Raw genomic sequence first — 18,428 nt, forward strand, 5'->3', positions numbered from 1 at the left:
ATTTGGGAGCATATATGAGTGCTGAGTGTGAACGGATATGTCGCTTCCTTTGATGTCTCCGTTGCTCCCCCCGCGAGAACCGACGACGACCAAGACAGCAACGAGCATCACGACACTGGTTTCAACTTTCTTTCTCCTTTTTTCCCTTGCAGCCGCTCCCGCGTGACCATGTTTTTCATTCCCTGACATATTCTCTCCTTTTTGCTGGGTGTTCACTGATTTCTCGGGTAATAAGGTCTTGTGTACATAATTCTTAGCTTATCGTCGCAGTCCTATATTATTATTCCTCTGGAATAATACACAAGCATGCAAAACGTTTTCCGTTAAAGAGCCGGGTCACAAGCAATCGCAATGTGCACGACTACTGTGTCGATTCGATTTTCGTACAGCGGAGGAACAAGTTAGAATCTGAACTTATGTACAATGTGGCATTGTTCGTTTTTTTCTGGTATCAGAATCAGAAACATTCCTATCAGCCAGCAACCCTGTTCTCTCTGGCTCCACCGTGCCCTTTCTCCCTTGCGGTCTTCTTCGACATCGTGTTGGCCACTTGCACAGAAGGGGTCCTTTGGTCCTTCTTGTATCAGATCGAATCGGTGGAGCACCTTCTTCCCATCTAGCAGGGGACAGAGTAGTCTTACCTTCGACCGGAAAACAACCAGCGTGCCAACCACGATAATTCTGCGTATCGGACAGTCATTGTGTTTCGTTCCGCTGGGACTCATTCGTTGCAATATTTCGTGACACGAATATTACCTGAAATTTTCATTGGAGCAGAGTTGGGCAGAATTTTCTTCGAATAATACATAGTGAAAAGCAGCAGTATCTAAGAATATCCTTCAGACCAACAAACAGTTAATAAGATTAAATAATTGTTTGCCATGTGCCTACACATTCCAAAAGTATTATTTGACTAAAAAGATTGGAACCTTCACGTTTAATCGATCAAAAGTAACCAAATACCTTTTTATCATTTATTCGTTATTAGAAACTCTTTATCCAAATAATGAATTTTTCCATCTCTGCATTGTAGACTGTACAACCGTTCATAGGTCCGTACATCCTGCCACTTACATAAGTCTTCCAATTTCATTTTCTACATAAACTTGATATTAACCTCAATCGATACAAGATCAGTGTTCATGCATCACATGAACGTACCCGTTTACACAGATAATAATCAAGAATTAATACAGCCTCCTTTAAAAACACTCCATTCAACTGTCACCAAGTTCGCAAATTGTTCCATCAATGAAGGCCACCATTCGGATCACAGAGAAACAAACGTCCCCCCGTCGCATACGAATACCGACCATGTATCCTCGATCCCGAGAACCGTCCGCGATCGTTCCTGGAGTTCTTCTTTGCCGCGCGCTGATTGCGCTATTGACGGCGAGCTCCTTGCGGCTGTCTCTTCGTACGAGTCCCTTACCGCGGAGCCGGCCAACGACGACGACGTCCAGACCGCGGAGACTCGCGGCACGATACGAATATTAATTAAGAACGATCGGATCGGTGGCCGTCAACGGCAACTAATTAGCGGAGCGTAGCTGCGTTGGCCATCACGACACGCGGACACGGTGCAGAAAAGGGAAACACCGCGCTCAGGGAAGGGAAGGGGGGCAGTGGCTTGATCATCAATAATCAGGCTAATTAATTATCCCCCTCTCTGTCACTGAGATTTTACAATTCGCGCACGGAGACACACAAAAGACCCCAGGGGAATCCCAGGCACGACGACTGGAATCCGTGTCCCACGGCGCGAAGACGCGTTACTCGTCGTCGCCCTCGAAGACTCCTCTCAGTTTCCACGGGTTCCCGCCACGGGGCTCCCGGCTCAACCGTGCCTCCTTTACGATCCCAGCCAAGTTTTTCTTTCGCGTAATTTTCACCGACGGCCGTGAAATCATCGTCATCGCGCCACGGGAAACCGGTTCTCCTTTCCGTCTCGCGCGTATACATGTAACCCTAACGCGCGCGACGTCGAAGAAACAACGCGACTAATAATGTATCGCTCGTCTCTCCCCCGTTCAGTTGTTTTCGTTTTTCCGCGGTTTTTGCTCGGCGAACGGCGAACATGTAAGCGACTCCGCCGTGCAATATCACTCACCGGTGGCGGAGCCTCGTTTAATCAGCTCTCGAACGAAACGAGACGTGTGTTCGACGCGTCCGCTAATGTTCTTGGGCGTGTGGATTCTGATTCGTAGCACGATGTACGTACAGTATGGGCTCGGAGATTCAATTAGTGATCGAGGACGTATAGGTACAGGGGAATTATAATCGTTGAAGAGTATAGTGTGCGCGGTATGGTATGTTGGAAAGGTTTGTTCTACGTGAAATGGGTGCAGTAGTCTCGGGGAATATTGTCAAGATTAGAGACAATAGTATATTGTGATGATATTACGTCAATTAGAAATTGAAGCGAAATCTATGAAGTAAAATGTGTCACGATTCTGGATGAAATAACCATCAGGATTTACTTACGTATGTTAATTCGGTAATTATGTATGAAAGTGCCCAATATTTATGGTGGCGGACAAAGGAAAGTTTAAAGGATGAGGTTAAGTGATACGAAAACCACTGTAATGGACAAACACATTGTTTCCGAACCGAGGAAAACATTTTTGTAAAATTGTTTTAAATAGTTTTAAAATGAGGATTGGTTCTTGATTTTATGAAAAAGATGTTGTACAAGATACCAAAAAGATTCAGTGAGTGGGTTAAACTTTGTTTTGTCCGCGAATGTACTGCCAAATGGTCTGACATTTAACGTATTATTCATCATTTTTACAACCATTCCTACCAACAAAATTATTATCAAACATTCTCATCAGCTCCAAGTTTTCATTTCTGAAAGTCGAACAAATGTTGCCCCTCTTACCTCCTTAGTAATCCTGTCCCCTCTTGGCTATATACCAACTTCCATTCAGTAGACGGAGATTCATCATAATTTTCGAAACTTATTCACGTGCATGCAGCTACGTCATCGCTTAGACACAACCTCCGTTAGAATGCTCTCCACGTGCACCTATTCTTTTTTTTTTTCTTTCTTTTGTGCGGAACGCGTTTCATTCGCGTTGTTTATGAATGCGAACCAGCACAGGTGTGGGCGTGATCACCTGCTCGCGCGGAGCGAACGCTCGCCCGCCCGCTGCTCGGTTAAGCGTACTGGTATTTCAATCGGTATTTCGCCAATGCGCCGGACTTAATTTCGCGACAGGCTTTTCGGCTCGCGCGACCCCTTGGCCCGGCTCGAAATTCTGTCGCGACTGCGTGGCGAACGAGCGAGAGAGATAGCTAGACCCCGTGTCGCGTGAATGTTTTCCGCCCGGTTGGAATTCCCGGTGCGGTGTTGTACCCGAAACTGGGATGGGGTTAAATTAAATCACGCCACTCGTTTTTCTTTATTACCGAATTTTAGGGGATAAAATGTTCGAGTAGGTAATTGTGTATCAAGAATTTCTGAACGTTATCTTTGTGACGATATCATTTATGTGAGAATTTCACTTAATAATTGCGTTCGTCGTTTGGAGCTATAGAACACGAAATTTAATTTTTTTAATGAATATTCGGTGTATTGTACAGTCTTTGGCATGCCATCTGTGATTATAATGTTTTAACTTTTTTATAATGTTTAACAGAGTTATAACATCCGAAATATCTCACACACCTGTAAAAAGTCACATGCACTCTGTGTTATTGTATTAATTTAAATATAAATACTAATACTGAAATTCCAGCCAATTTTGCCCTCATATTACGGTGAAAAATTATGAAACCACTAGCTCTAGAAGTATTAATCCATATTGTAGCAATAACTTGTGACAAGTTAGAAGCTCCAGTCAGTACATGAAACCGTATTAAAAATATCCAATTCGAAATCTGTCGCCGGTCTAATAATCCACACCAAGAATCGTCCGCCATAACATATTTTTCGCAACACGTGTAAATTTAACGCGTCGACCGAACGAGCTAGCAGCAAACCGACACGTTTTCAGGAGACTTTAATGCGCGGGCAATTGCACGTTTCCGCGGGCAATTGATACAAACGTGAAACGTTCGCTCGCGATTATCGCGCATCGGCTGGCTCTCACCGGAGTATCGTCAATTTAGCAGAAAAGCTCGAAAGAATATAGGCATTTCTGTTTCGTCGGTAGCCGTTCAATAATTCATGAAGCCCCTTCGCGTCGGTTACCGTACGGGGCGCAAGGAATTACGAGTCGTCGTTACTCGATACCGCTTCCGATTCACGCGAGACGTTCTCGCGTCGGCCAAGGGGGGAAAGGGGAGACCTTTTTTTCCCACCTAAAACGGCAGAAACCCGGAACGGGTGGAATGCACGACCGTGGAACGACGCATCGACCGATTGGTCGTTGCCGGAGCTGACCCCCGCGGGTCGTTTGCATGAATTTTCTACGGACCTTGGTGGAATCGCGTGCACCGGTTAGTGCGATCTATCACGCTTTCTTTCCCCTCTGACCTTTTTACCCTGTTTGAACCACCGCTCGTCCCAACGTCCTCTTCACGATTCTTTCGCTATTCCGTGTTCCTTTCCTTCACCCTCTATTTTATCTAACCCAATACCCACTCCCCTTACTTAATCCCCGTTCGGGCAGGCCTAAGCACCGGCGTCGAACGGCGAAACCAAGGAGCCCCTGACGGAGCAATTAGCGAAATTGCTAATTTCCAGTCTTTTTAATCAAATTAGTGAAAGGGTAGACGCGCACGCGCACTTTTATGCCCCCGTCCAGTTATTTATGGTTTATGGAAACTTCCCGAAACGGACTTCGTGCTCTACGAGGGCCCGGCCCTCTTCGAGTTTCGCCTCCTCTCGGATGACCGGAGGAGCTTGTTTCTTTTGCCAGAACTCCGGGGCGAGCACCACCTTTCTTTCCTCTCTTACGTTTCTTCGCCGCGCCGAGGCTCGTCGTCCTCCGCGAACATCGGTCACGGTGGCCAGGTACCCGTCTAATTAACGGCGCGTCCGTCGCGAAAGGAAGGTCCTGTGCGCCTGGATCTTTTTTTTTTTCCTTACGATCGCTACGTATGCGGCTCCTTGACCGAGGTATTTGACACCGAGACTTGTACTGTTTGAGGGAAATGTACACAGTGCAAGGAATTGTTCCCTTAAATTTGTTAAACTATGGGTTTAGTACGTTAACTGTCACAGTGAAAAGAACCGTATGTAGCCAGACACACTTTATTTGGTTTTTTAAGTTTACGCAAAAGTTTTGCAGTAATACCTAAATAATCCAGCCTCTTTGTAATGTACGTGTCATCGATATTTGTGTGATGCGGCAGTCAAAGTGTTAAGAGAGAATTTTCGAGAACTATTTTTTTGAAACAACATATTTACTAGTCATTGATACCTCGAGAGTAAGGTACGTCCTGAAATTAACGGAATAGAATTCTATACATGTGCCACAGCTATTAATAACTACATAGCCTTCGTTGATCAAGACAGTTGATATACAAAATTCTACCATTTTGATTGTAATTGTCAATGTTAGATACAGAACGCGGGAAATTCTCAGATTTTACATAGCTAAAATTCATTTGTGTTCAAATCAAATCTGTAAACTCTAACACAAAATCAATTAGGGTAAACACATCAAGGAATGAACACTTAAAAGATTTTTATAATAGATATTAGTAAATATTTCGCACATGAAAATTTGATTTTTTAATATCTATACCTTTTTATAACGTACAGATTTCAATTTGAAAAACTAAAAAAATGTAATTAATTAAATTAAAAAGAAAAAACACAGATATTATCAGTGAATGAACATTTCTAATCAATTGAGAAATGTTTGAATATGAACCAAGGAGTTAAAAAAAATCAATATTTAATCATTCGGTTATTTTAGTAACTTAATTTACTCATTCAAATCATCAATAAAAATTCAGAACTTTTGGGCTACTTGCGGTCTTTAAGAAGCTATTCTAAGACACATTTACAATACGAATACAACTTATATGTACTGATTTTAATAAAATAAGTACACGTACATAAAGAAACTATATTTATCCAAAAACGAATAGTCTATAAAAGTTTCAAACTTTGTACAATAATGAATACGTTCGTCTTACATTTTTCTCGCAATATTCTCAGAGTATACTCATCTGTCTTCTCTCACAATACAAACTTTTTTTGTCTGTACCTACATTCATTCGGACTGGTTTCGCCTTTTTCTCGTTCTGCAGTGTCCTCGATCATTACCTTTCCACGATCAATCGGGGGAACACTGGAGTGTCCCGACGAAGGAGATTTCCTGGCTCGCGCCTTTCTTTGTTTTTTTTTTCTTAACATCGACCCGCAAGAACGTCCACGCCGTGTATATTCGTCCGCGTAGCGGTATATACACGTCGCTGAATGCACCGTGCAGATGCCCACCGTGGCAGCTAAAGGCCTTCCTCGCGGCGGAGAACGATCTTCCAGGGATGGATCAACGACCTCCGACATGGATGCCTATCTACGGACAAGCGAGCCAGCATCGATACACCCGGCCGTGAGAGGAGGAGAGAGCGAGACGGGAAAAGAAAGGATCGTGGCAGGCGTTTAGACGAAACGGCGACACGTTTTGCCGTGTGTATCGCAGAAAAACGATGAAATAGATAATCGTACGGCTTAATATACGGCGACCTATGCTTCCTGTGTTTTGTCGAGGTAGGTACTCGAAGCAATTACATTTCGATGACTGAGATGCAGTAGGTGATTGCATGTCCTGAAGATTTTTTTTTTATCATTGATTAAGTACCTTATTCCGTTAGTAAACCGTTGATTGTTTCTTCGGATTTCCGTGGAATTTTTTTAGAATTGAAATAAAGCACTGTGTTCGAGATACATGTTCAGTTTCCATCTACGAGTGTGCAAAATTATCACTGTTTTTGAAAAGACTTCTAAAACTTTCAGTATAGGTGTTTCCAACCTGGTGGTACAACCTGAAAGGATGTGATCCTATATGCAAAAGTGAGTCGAAAATGTAGAATATAAGTTTGTCTCATGATGATAGTTTTCGAGACAACCGAATTCGAAAATTTGATGGACACGCCTGCAGTTGAGTAAGACTTGGCTAACGCGTCTGTTCATTACAGCCCGTTTCTACTTATTGCCAGCACACATGTGTGTTAGATGAGCTTTCAAATTCGATTCTCCTGAAAACGAAGTATCGTATGAAACAATTTTATTGTACTTTTACAACTTATTTTTGCATGTACAATTACTTCTTTACGGGTTGTGTCACTAGTTTAGAAACACCCTGTGTAAACACTGAAAAAAATAAGAATTGAACACTAAATTTTCTAATACGTTTTGTGAATTTGATACTTTAAGCTACAGGAAATACTTAAGCTATAGAATAGACAGGATTCACAAAATTCGATTAGGTTAGAAATATCAAAGAATTCGATAAATTCAGCTATTGTTCCATTCACAATTTTATCATCAAAGTGGAAAAATTTTATACAAAGGTATGAACGAACTATCAGAAAGCAATTACCTGCGTGCACTTATCTATTTTCTCTGAAACTCTCACCTACATCGATCCATCAGTCGCAATGAGAAAAGTTACACTCTACAACACTACGACGTACCGTACACAAAGATCGACTTCACAGAGTCATCAGCTTCAAGTGTAGAGTTCCCAAGTCTCGAGAGCATTGTCAAGTGTACACAGTCTCGCCCCCGAACTCCGAGCCGCCCAAAAACTCTGACCTTCGATCGATAACACCTCCCACAGAGAGGGAAATTGTTTGGCCCGTGGAATGGTAGGCGAATCGGGTTAAGAGCGAGAGACGTCTGCCAGTAACAACGAGCGACAAACATCGTCTGGGGGAAGTGGGCAGAAAACCGTGGTGTAAAGTATAGAAAGGCGAGTTCACCAGCGTGGACCAGGCTGAACTTTGATGTACTGTCAGCCGGACATCGTAAACGCATTAGTTGTCGGTATACAGCGCCGTGACCGGAGTGTTCGTCCCTGGGCATCGTACGATTCCGTTATAGACGTTGCGCTAGCCATTCGTCGAGTCGCGCGTATACACGTACCCGGGCCAAGAGGCGAGCTCGTGGGAGCCGTGCGCGCGACAGAGACACGGACAGATGAGGCACAATGAATAGAGACGAGCCATGGGACCAATGGGGGGTAGGAGGGGCTGGTCACGAGGTAACCCTAGGCGCATAACCGCGCGTATAGCTTGGAACACCACGAAGAACGTGGCCGAACACGAGAGGTGATCGATGTCGGGCTTTAACGCGGCCGGAATCGTGAAGAATGTTTGCCTAACAAGGCAAACACGGGGCCCAGGGTACGGTCGAGGCGATACGGTCGCGAAGCATTGTCGGACGGAAAACGAGCGATAGAACGCGGGTGTATCGATGCCGGGTATCAGACACGATGACCCTATGTCTGCTCCGCGTGAAACCGGGTTTCAAATCGGGGCGACGTCAATCAAATCCCTAGACTAGAGAATTACGTTTCATTAATAGGAATTCGATAGACCGAACAGAAATTCGTCGGTTCAGATATTCGGATCGGGATAGACGACTTTGCTCGTTTACAAGATGTTCGTGAGATTAGATCGATCTCGAGGCGATGTCGATCGAAGGGATCTATGGGAGCGAAAAAGAGCGATAAAGACACACAGGGATCCGTATAACATGCGAGTACCGTGAATCATCCGATGGGGAAATCGCCTGAAGTTACGGGCGCTGAGTCACTACGCCGGGAATCTTCGTCGATCCGGACTGGAAAACCGCGTACCATCGTAATTACCGATCGATTCCTGGTGACCATGACGATTCTAACAGTATACCACGACGAAACGTACCGTCGTCCCCGGGGCTGGGAAACGGGGACAGGAGGAAGGAGTGATCGTGTGCTTGGATCCGGCACGTCGTCGCGCATCGATCATTTCGCGCACAACTACACCACACCACCGCGAGGACCTCTTCTGTCCACGTTTCCCGGGGCACCGTTCGATCCCGTCGTCGTCATCGGTCCCGTCCGACTCGTTAAGCTGGCCGGCTCACGCGCGCGCGACATGATTCATCGCGTGAAACTCGGCGAGACTATGCGGAAACCCCGCGTGCGCGGTCCGAGACCGTGGAACGACGCTGGGCCGGGAGGAGAGGAGATCCTTATTGTTGGAAAACGTAAAGAAACCCGTTGGTAGGTGGGTGACGCAAAAATCGTGACGACCCGTTAGCACGGCGCGGCGTGGCTGCCGTTGCGCGGATCGGTTGGGCGCTCGTTCCTAGCTTTTAAACGTCACTTGGCCGGTAGGAAGAGGAGAACACACGATACGAATCGTTGTGGCTGAGTTACGGCCGACCTGCCGCGACCTCGGATTATGAGGGTTATTGCTGTGTGCGAGTATACTAATTAGCGTGGATATATACTATGCGGCTTACGGTAAATACCGCCGAGAATTTTCGCGTGATACCCGCCTGATCGTGTACACCGAACGTAACGTACGTGACGCCCGCGTGTATGCATCCTGGAGAGGTTTTCGCTTCCTCGTGACTCCGGACGATGCGCCTAGCCCGCCGTCGGGCAAATTATTTCGTCTTTTTTTCCCCTCTCCGCCTTCTCGTCCTGAACCTCCCTTCCCTCCCCAACCCGCCGTTTTCCCTCGAGACGGGCGGAAGAATTAACGCGCCCGCGCGCGCAACAGATACGCCTGAGACTCGTCACGATGAGAAAGATCGACCGCGACAGGTACCACGGCTCCGTTTCCGCGTTACCGACGTTATACGCCCTTGCGCGTGTATAATTATGCTAGGGGAATTTTACGTCTTACGGGTCGAGAAGCTGTAAAGTTTAGAAATCGGTTCGAACGGTTCTCGCGATGAAACTGGGGGATGGCGAAATTGTTCAACGAAGGCGGTGGTAACGACTGATCGCTGTCTGTAACTTTGCGGATGGCGTCCAATGAATACTCGGGTACTATTAAATTTACGTGACGCGAAGTATGGTTTACGAAACACTGTATAATACTCCGTCAAAGAGTCATTGAACGTAATTCACCAAAACTATTCTACTGAATTGTATATTGATTTTGTAAGAGTTATAGATTCATAATTCAATTCCTGTTGCAAAGTTCGCTGATTTAATCCACCAAACCCTATGACCGTGAACCAACCTGATAACCACTTCTGTACACTCACACGGTGACCTCCTTTTGATAGGTTAAATAAACCAACGTTACACGATCGTTTCGTGTTACCATCCAGATCAATCCAACACCGAGAATGCAAGCCGCTACATATCAAACCAGGTTGCGTCCCCCGTGTCCTCTAAGCAATTTTCTTGCTCCGGCTGCAAGAAAAAAAACTACCCAACAAATATGACGCGCAACGCGCTGGCTCTGCGCGATCAGAATCGAGAAATTCACCTGGATAGACACACGTACGGATCCGTCTGTCCGCGCGGTATCTACAGGTGGTCGGGCACTGTCAGGATTGGTCGTACGCGGACCGGTTCGAGATCTCAGGACCATATCTTTCTACCTCTCCGTCTCTGTTCCGCGGAACGGAGACCCCCGAGTCTATGGGCGCTACCAGACGGCTTCTTCGTGCACCGCGGCGGAAACGTAATACCTAGATGGTGGTGGCTCTCTCGATGTGGCTAGCGAGGGCTTTTGACGTCGTGGTCACTGGTCGCGCTCGGTCCCGGTTCCCTGCTCGGGGCTGCCTACCACGACGGTTTCGGTCGGTAGTTCCCGGGGCATTTAATATGGCAGCGAGCTCCCCGGAGACACTGACAGATCTCGGCAATTAATAAAACGTTTCCCTGCTTATTGTCGTGCGGCTACTTGGTTATGCTCCGTAGGCTACTCTTTTCACCGGCGTAGCGCGTAGTCGTTCCCCTGGGCTAACACAGCCTCCTCTGTTGGCTGACTGGCTGGCCCCGTCGCCATCTCCTTCACGATCTCATCCCGAAGCGCGCGAGAGAGATGCTTCCGCGAGCGCCCCGGAACGTGCACCAGCCCAAGGAAGCCAGCCAGCGGGGCAAGGTGACGTACACAGAGAAACAGAGAGAGAGAGAGTTAGAGAGAGCGAGCCCACGGCCCTAACCGGCGTTCTCAATGGACGCGTATTAATTGGGCCTCGGCCAAGACTTGGCACTAGTGGATGTCCTCGTGTCGAGTTTCCACCGGCAGCGATTGTTGCCCCGGCTTCGTCCAACGAGATAACGACTACTGGGGCTGTCGGTCCCCGGACACCAGGACCTCCTAGGTTTACGAGATCGAGCGTCACTATCGTGTCCAGGGCCGTGCCCGAGCGCGACATCGCGGAAGATTTAAGGAAATCGTCGTGTCCCCCACCCGTGAAAAATACCTACGGGATCAGCCTACGGGACCTAGCTCCCGGTGAGCGAGCGAGCGCGCTTCGTTGCGCCCGGCCGACATTGTTGTAACGATCTCGGAACAAGGGAAAACGATACAATCTTTGGAGGGTACTTGATGTTATTAAGGAACTGCCTTCGGGAGGCAGCTCCGTGGATGGGCCAGACGCTTGATAGGATTATGAGAGAGGCCAGTCATGATGAACGGTTTTGTCCGGGATTGTATCTTTGATGTTTAGATGAGGACTACCAGCAGGTACATCTTCGTACCGAGCATGAATTCCACCAGCGATCGAGTCATGGCGGACGAGATCGGTGAAAGTTCACCGATTACGATCGCAGAAACATACGAAACTGGCGATAAATTATCGGACGCTGGATTAATGGTACTGTTCGTGCTCAAAGGTATCCGTCCGTACGTTTAGTCTCCCTTAAACAATTATGATCATGAAACATTGCAATCACAAATACCGATCGAATTTAATAATAGCGTTCCTCTAGTTCTCGATTTAACCTAACAATCACTTCTACAAAAATTAAAGAGACTTTCACGGATTCGAACAGAGTAAAAACTGTCTACCCAATAATTGGAATCATATCGATCTTCAAGGAAGTACGAGCCGTACAATAATAGACACTCGGAGATACCGCTAGGAAGATTCCTGACGTTTCGAGCTGTTCATTCCACGGTTTTCGAACCGAGCAATTATTACGAACGTTCCGTGACGGAGTCCCGGTTCCCGCGTTCTCCGGCTCGAGCGAACCTTGGACAACGGAGGAATGTCACGGATTCTGAGAAGCTTTTCGCGGCGGGAGTCGTGGTCGAAGCGCTGCGGCGATTACAACGCTCCTTTTTTTTTTCTTTCTCTCTCCCTCTCTCTCTCTCTCTCTCTCTCTCTCTCTCTCTCTTTCTCTCTCTCTCTTCGCGCCGTGGTTTTCGTACCACTGCGAAACAGCCTCTATCGTAAAAATCGAGCGTGGCGGTTACGCAAGAACCACGGGAACGGGTTATTATTAACCCGTTACAAGCGATTCGTTTTTGCGCGGCAACCTCTGGAACTGCAGCAGAGGTATAGCGGGGAAAACGGTCTCGCGAATCGGCTGTTAGACGTGGGACCAGGCTGCGTCCGAATATAGATCAAAGATCCGATTTACTTTACGATCGCTGTTGCTCGATGTTCAGCCGCTTTGTGGTCACCCTGACGCGCGCCCTTGGCTCCACACCAGACGAACGGAGCGAACTGTATTAGCTATCAGATGCTCGCGAGTTCGCACGACAGTTAGCTTCTCCTTTAACCGTGAGTTTCTCATTTTCTACGGTGTCATACAGACGAGTGGAACGCGCTGGTGTCATGTCTCGTCGTGAGCAGTCGTATTCTTGGCCGTCGTCACCAAGGTCCATCGACCGACGTTGTGACTGGCTTTTTATAATTATAATGGTAATTTCGATACGTTCAAACCGAGATTTAATAGACCGCTAATAAAAAGGCACCCACGGTGTGTGTAAAGATAAGAATCGATGTGAAGAATTGCTTAATTCTCGATTCCGTGGCTTTCCCTTTGCGGCGAAGGGAACGCCGCTATTAAATCGTTGATGCCGGGGTACACGACCTGGCCCCACCCCCCTCCTTCCCCGACGAGATTCGTTTGATCGTTTTCAGAGCCAGGTGAGTGAGCCCCACGCGTCATTAACCGACAGCGATATTTGCTCGGCCGAGGTAACAAGTGGGCGAGAAGTGGAAGACGGTGTACTTGTAAATTGTATCGGTGGACGGCGAACGAGAAGAACTGGAAGAGAAGTTTTCGAAGTTACAAAGATAACGAAATCAGAGAGGAAGACGGTGATTCTCGACTTCGGCGACCGGACCGAGGGCTTCGAGAAATGTCTCCTTTTATCCTGTTAGGTGGCTGGACGAAGAAGCGATACCACCGGGCTATCGGTTCACGGAAATCTCTCGACGTTTACTTCGCTGGTAATTCGTTTTCCCGAAGCCCTGCCTCCGATATTACGCCAATCTATACGTTTCTTGGATTCGAGTTCGTGTTATCGGGCTCGTTCGATCGGGTTCCCAGTCGTCATTATAAACGGTATCCGTGGTAACGATTGCGGTAACTGAAAAGTCGCGGTCCCGACGAGAGGTTGACCGGTTTGTAAATTTCGGGGAACGACGGAATTACGTGCCGAAAACGGGCTACGTGTTGCAGCTACGTTTCGCTTCGAACGTTTCCTCTTTCACGATAGTTTGTCGCATCGTTTACATTTGTTTTTATTCGTATTATACTATTTTATTGTTGGTAAAATTGAGATTTTATTTTGGTACAGAGGAAACATTAAGGAATATCATTTAACCGTTTTTCGGACCATGGGGGCCGCAGCGGTTTTCTCAAAAACATGAAAGTAGACACGCTTTAATACGTTTTGATACAATTATTTGTAAACTCATGTAATCCTCTACTATTTTATCATGTTTCTAAATGTTGCCAAGTAAATTCTCGTGTACTTGCCAGTCCCAGAAATATTGGTTCTAGAAAATTGTCTAAATTAAAAAATACGAATAAGGGTTAGGCTTTAACGAATTATAGTGTTTAGGGACAAGGATTTTTAACCTGTAAGTAACATTAAGTCGAGTCACGAAAAACTTCCATCATATTTTCTTACCGACAATGGACAATACCAAGTCCATTATACAGAGAGTGTTAGTATAAATGTGGGGCACTTTCAGAGGGTGGATTCTACATGTCAAACTAACGCGAAAAATAAAAAATATCGACATTGTTTTTGTGGCTTCGTTTCCTAGTTACTAATTGTTGAAAATACGGGCGAAACACGTATGAAATACGTCTGAAGCGACGGGTTATTCTACTTGAGAGGGGCGTTCTTCAACTGTTCCACAAGTTGGTTTCATTCATTAGTTTCACTAGGTTATCGATCATGCCCGCGTATCAAGCTGAGAATTGACACTTTCATCATTCTGGATTTTCGTCTTCTTTGGTATCTAGAATCCACCCCGTGTAAGTGCCCCACATTTTTATCAACATTATTTACAGTATATCCTCAAGTAGATTTTCAGAACAAATATATCATCCCTATCTGTGATAGAAGTTATTTACGGACCGAACAATCCAACCCTGGAGTCTTCTACCGCAAAAACAAATATGAAATCAATTTCCATCGTGCAAAACAAAAATCGTCAATTGGATCGTCTCAACGATCGCCATCCTTTGCAAGTAAATCAAAACTCGAGCGACGCTGTTCAGATGCGGCCCAGGATTCCCCGTGGGTCCGAAACCGTGGAAACTCCTGCGAAATAATAGGCAGCATTACGAATGGACGGAAGTCCGATGGTCGGGAATCGTTCGAAACGCGGAGTTGCAGAAAAAATTAAAGGAATACGAGGACGCTGGATACGATGGAGGAGGAGAAGAAGGGGGTGGGGAGAGGGGTGGCGGCAGCTGACCTGGACGCCGGTTCATTTCGAGTTTGGGATTCGGGAATTGGTTATGAATAATGCAGGCGTTCCGACGACCGGCTGGAGATCGAATCCCGTGCTGGTCAAACGAAGGTTCCGGGTGAGAGGGCTAGCTGACTTTAAACGCGAAACGACGATGACAACGATCGAGAGGGAGGGGTGGGGGAAAGGGCCCGATCGGTCGCCTCGGTTGTTCCGGTTGTTTCGAACGGTACTCCGCGCCATTCCCTGGCGAGTCCTGGGGGATAGTTATCCGTCGAAATAACCATCGCGGACCCCCAGGCCCCCGTGGGGCCCGCGTAACTTTGTCTTTCGCCGAAATACTTTCGTGCCCGTATGAATAATGCATCCGTATCGCGTACTTGGCAGACTCTTTCAACATATATCAGCCGTGTAACGAGGATTCAAAGCGTATTTCCGTTTTCGCAAACGGTCGTTGATAAACGAATGACAGCGGGTACCCCGCGCTGGGTATGAGAGACTGAAATATATGTATATGTATACCGTGTTCCGTGTCCGCGAGAACGCTTCTCGTCCGATCCGACGCGTATACGGATTTATAAATTCTTGTTTGTTCCGGCGAGGTGTCGTGTATTTATTCGTTGCTCTACGCGTATCGCCACCTTCCAGTTTCTCGTATATCATCGCTTTCTGGCTTCTTTTAACACCCCAGTGGGCGATTTTAAAGAAAGGACGTATGAAATCTCGTTTTCGAATGAACCATATTCTCTTCATTAATTATAGTTCATTTAACGTTGTCCATTCATTGTTAGTCCTAGAAGGTCTCCCAGCTTCTATTACACTGGAAACCCTGAAACACTCGATACAATCGCTCTGTGAGTAGAACGAACGAAACTATTCTTTTCCAGAGATCGTTCTTGGACTTCTAAACTAGACAATTATTTATCATGTTCAAAAAATTGATTTCCTAGAAAATTAGTGAAAACCACAAAGTTTGCTATCGTTCGCTCGTGAGACAGTGACCACAGCAATTCAGAACCGATTTGCCCGCAGAAAAGAAGAACAGATCTCGTTTAATAAACAAGCAGGCACGTGGCACGAGCCATTGTGATTTATCGCCCCAATCGTGACCGTCACGAGAGGGTGATCCCCGCGGTATCTCGGCCCGCAGATGTTTTCCTTGTCCGACGTTTCGTGGAAGGCAATTTTGCGGCGATAGGTTTGCGTCTACGGTACGCCTTGCTGACCAGCCTTTTGACTAACGGCGGATCCTCACGAGTGGACCGTGCTTTGTGGACATCTGTGTTCATCGTTCGAACAACCTGGAAGTAATACATATTGGCGAACTATCCCTCGGGGTTGTTGGTGTTCAGTCAAAGCAGGGAAAATCACTTCTGCTGCTGGGTTTGCGGTTATTTCCAACATGTATCGCAAAGTGTTGTACGTAATTTTATCGTTGATTAAGTACTTTGGGAAAAATTAGACATTTTTTTCTACTATCAGTCAAATGTGATGGAACTACAAGCTCAAATTGAAGAATATCTATCGTCAATTTTAGATCGTATTACAATTTATATTGTACGTCTTACTTGGAAAGAATATACAATGTCAACAATAACGAAGTACTAGACTGGAGAACAACCTCAATAGAATTTTCTTGAGAACCTCTCGACCTTTCCATGCTTATTATCATGCGGTCGAAATTGGAGAACAATTTCGACCCTTACAGACAGACCCCATTATACAGAAACTCTAATATTGCAAAGTCAACGATAACCTTGACATAACATCATCGAAAAGTCCGCGGTCTCCCTCATTTTTCCTTTCAATATCGCCGCAAACCGAAGAAGCATCTATTCAAGCCGTTCGTTCTCATTAAATTCAAGTGAAAACCATTCCATCAATCACCGTCCATAGGTTCCGCCGTTGAACAGAAGATTATCACCAAGTGCGCGGCACAAAGCGCGTCTCGCGAATGAACCCTCCTTCAATAACTCTAATCCATCCGGTAGCCGATGCACGAAGCCAGGGCTTCGCTGTTGCGTCCGTTCGTTCTCCGCTGGAAAGACGACGTCCGTCAATGCACACAGCCACGAGTTCCTTGGCCGTCGACTAATTTTGAATAGGAGCTCATTTGCGGCGTGGTCTGGGTTTGCACGCGCGAACCCCTGGCCAAGCAACAAAAGCGGCCAGAAAAATAGAGGAATCCTCTCAAACACGATGTAGATCCATCTGGACGTTTGGCCGAGTCCTTCCGCTCGTGCGCCGTATGTCACGGCTTTTGAGCAGCACGGTACTAATCTCCGTCGGACGTTCCTGACTACGAACCTTTTCGCGAGCTTTTCGAGAATTTTACGAAGCGAAACTAGTCATTCGTACGGTGACCGTTTCGCGGCCGGGGGAAACAATTCGGTCGCGCCGAGAATGCGGATCGGTTTCTCGCGAAACGGCCACCGTTGCTTGATTCTTGACACGTTTCAGCCGGAACGGACGACAACCGACCCACGATACCCGGTACTGTCGCGTAGATACCGTTGGAAAAATAGCGGAAGAGAGACCTGCTCGAGTTCCTGCGGCTTTTCCGAGAATCGTCGCCGCCGGAGTATTGTTCCGTGTGTGTAGGAGCGATTCGCTACGGTACCGGAGTGACATTAACGGCCAAACGAGTCGAGGATGTTTTAAAGATATGTAGGACTTGGTCTCCTTTTCTCATGTCAGGGAGTTGAATTTGACACGGTTGTTTAAGGTTCAACGAAGTCTTTACTCGACTAGAATTTTTAATCTTACAGAATCAATCCTTCATGTGTCTTGATGAATTGACACGATAGGTCCCGTTGAATTGTTTAGTAAGAATGTATCTTACATTAAATTAAATCTTAAATTTTGTAGCATCGTTCTTTTATATTCTGACGAATTAGACTATTAGACCGATAGAGGTCGTTGAATTGTTTAGTAAGAATAATCCTAAAATAACAAATTAGATGGTTGTAATTGTACTGAGCAATGAGGATGATAGGCCTCGATGAAGAAGACTTTCTGTAAGGCCTGTTACCTATATCAGGAATTCAATCTCGAGAAAACACTTTCTATTTTGGATCGTTGTAATTTCCTATAGCACCATTTTCGACTATACAGCAAGACTTGGATTACTTTAACGACTGCACTGTACATCGAATTAGTGCTAACTAAATAATCCCCATCATATTCAATTGATATAATTAATACAGTTTTTAGTTTAATGACTCCATTCAATGGTCATCGAGAGACTTGGACCAATTTCCAAAACAAAAGTGGTACAGCAATCGGTATAACGTTCCTCGATGGCTACTATACATCGATGCAGACCGTATTGAGCATATGAATGCGTTCCTAAGCGCAGAATCCAAAGGTAATTTCACGTCTTTTAGTTTCTTTGCGAACTATCGCGGTTTTATGCACATTTCCGTTCGAACGGTACACCGTTTATGGCATTCGCGTTCGGAATAATGTTCGCAGGATCTTCCACCGATGATTACAAGGTAACCGGGCATGCACGCCGCGCATATCCGTGATTTTTCTAATCGTCGATGAAGTACCGCTAAGCGCACGATTACGCAGCACGGTTCCATGTGGCGCAGGTTCGAAGGGACCCGGAGTGATGCTGACAGGA

Source organism: Dufourea novaeangliae, unplaced genomic scaffold, assembly GCF_001272555.1.
Source record: "Dufourea novaeangliae isolate 0120121106 unplaced genomic scaffold, ASM127255v1 scaffold56, whole genome shotgun sequence".
NCBI classification, from domain to species: Eukaryota; Metazoa; Arthropoda; class Insecta; order Hymenoptera; family Halictidae; genus Dufourea; species Dufourea novaeangliae.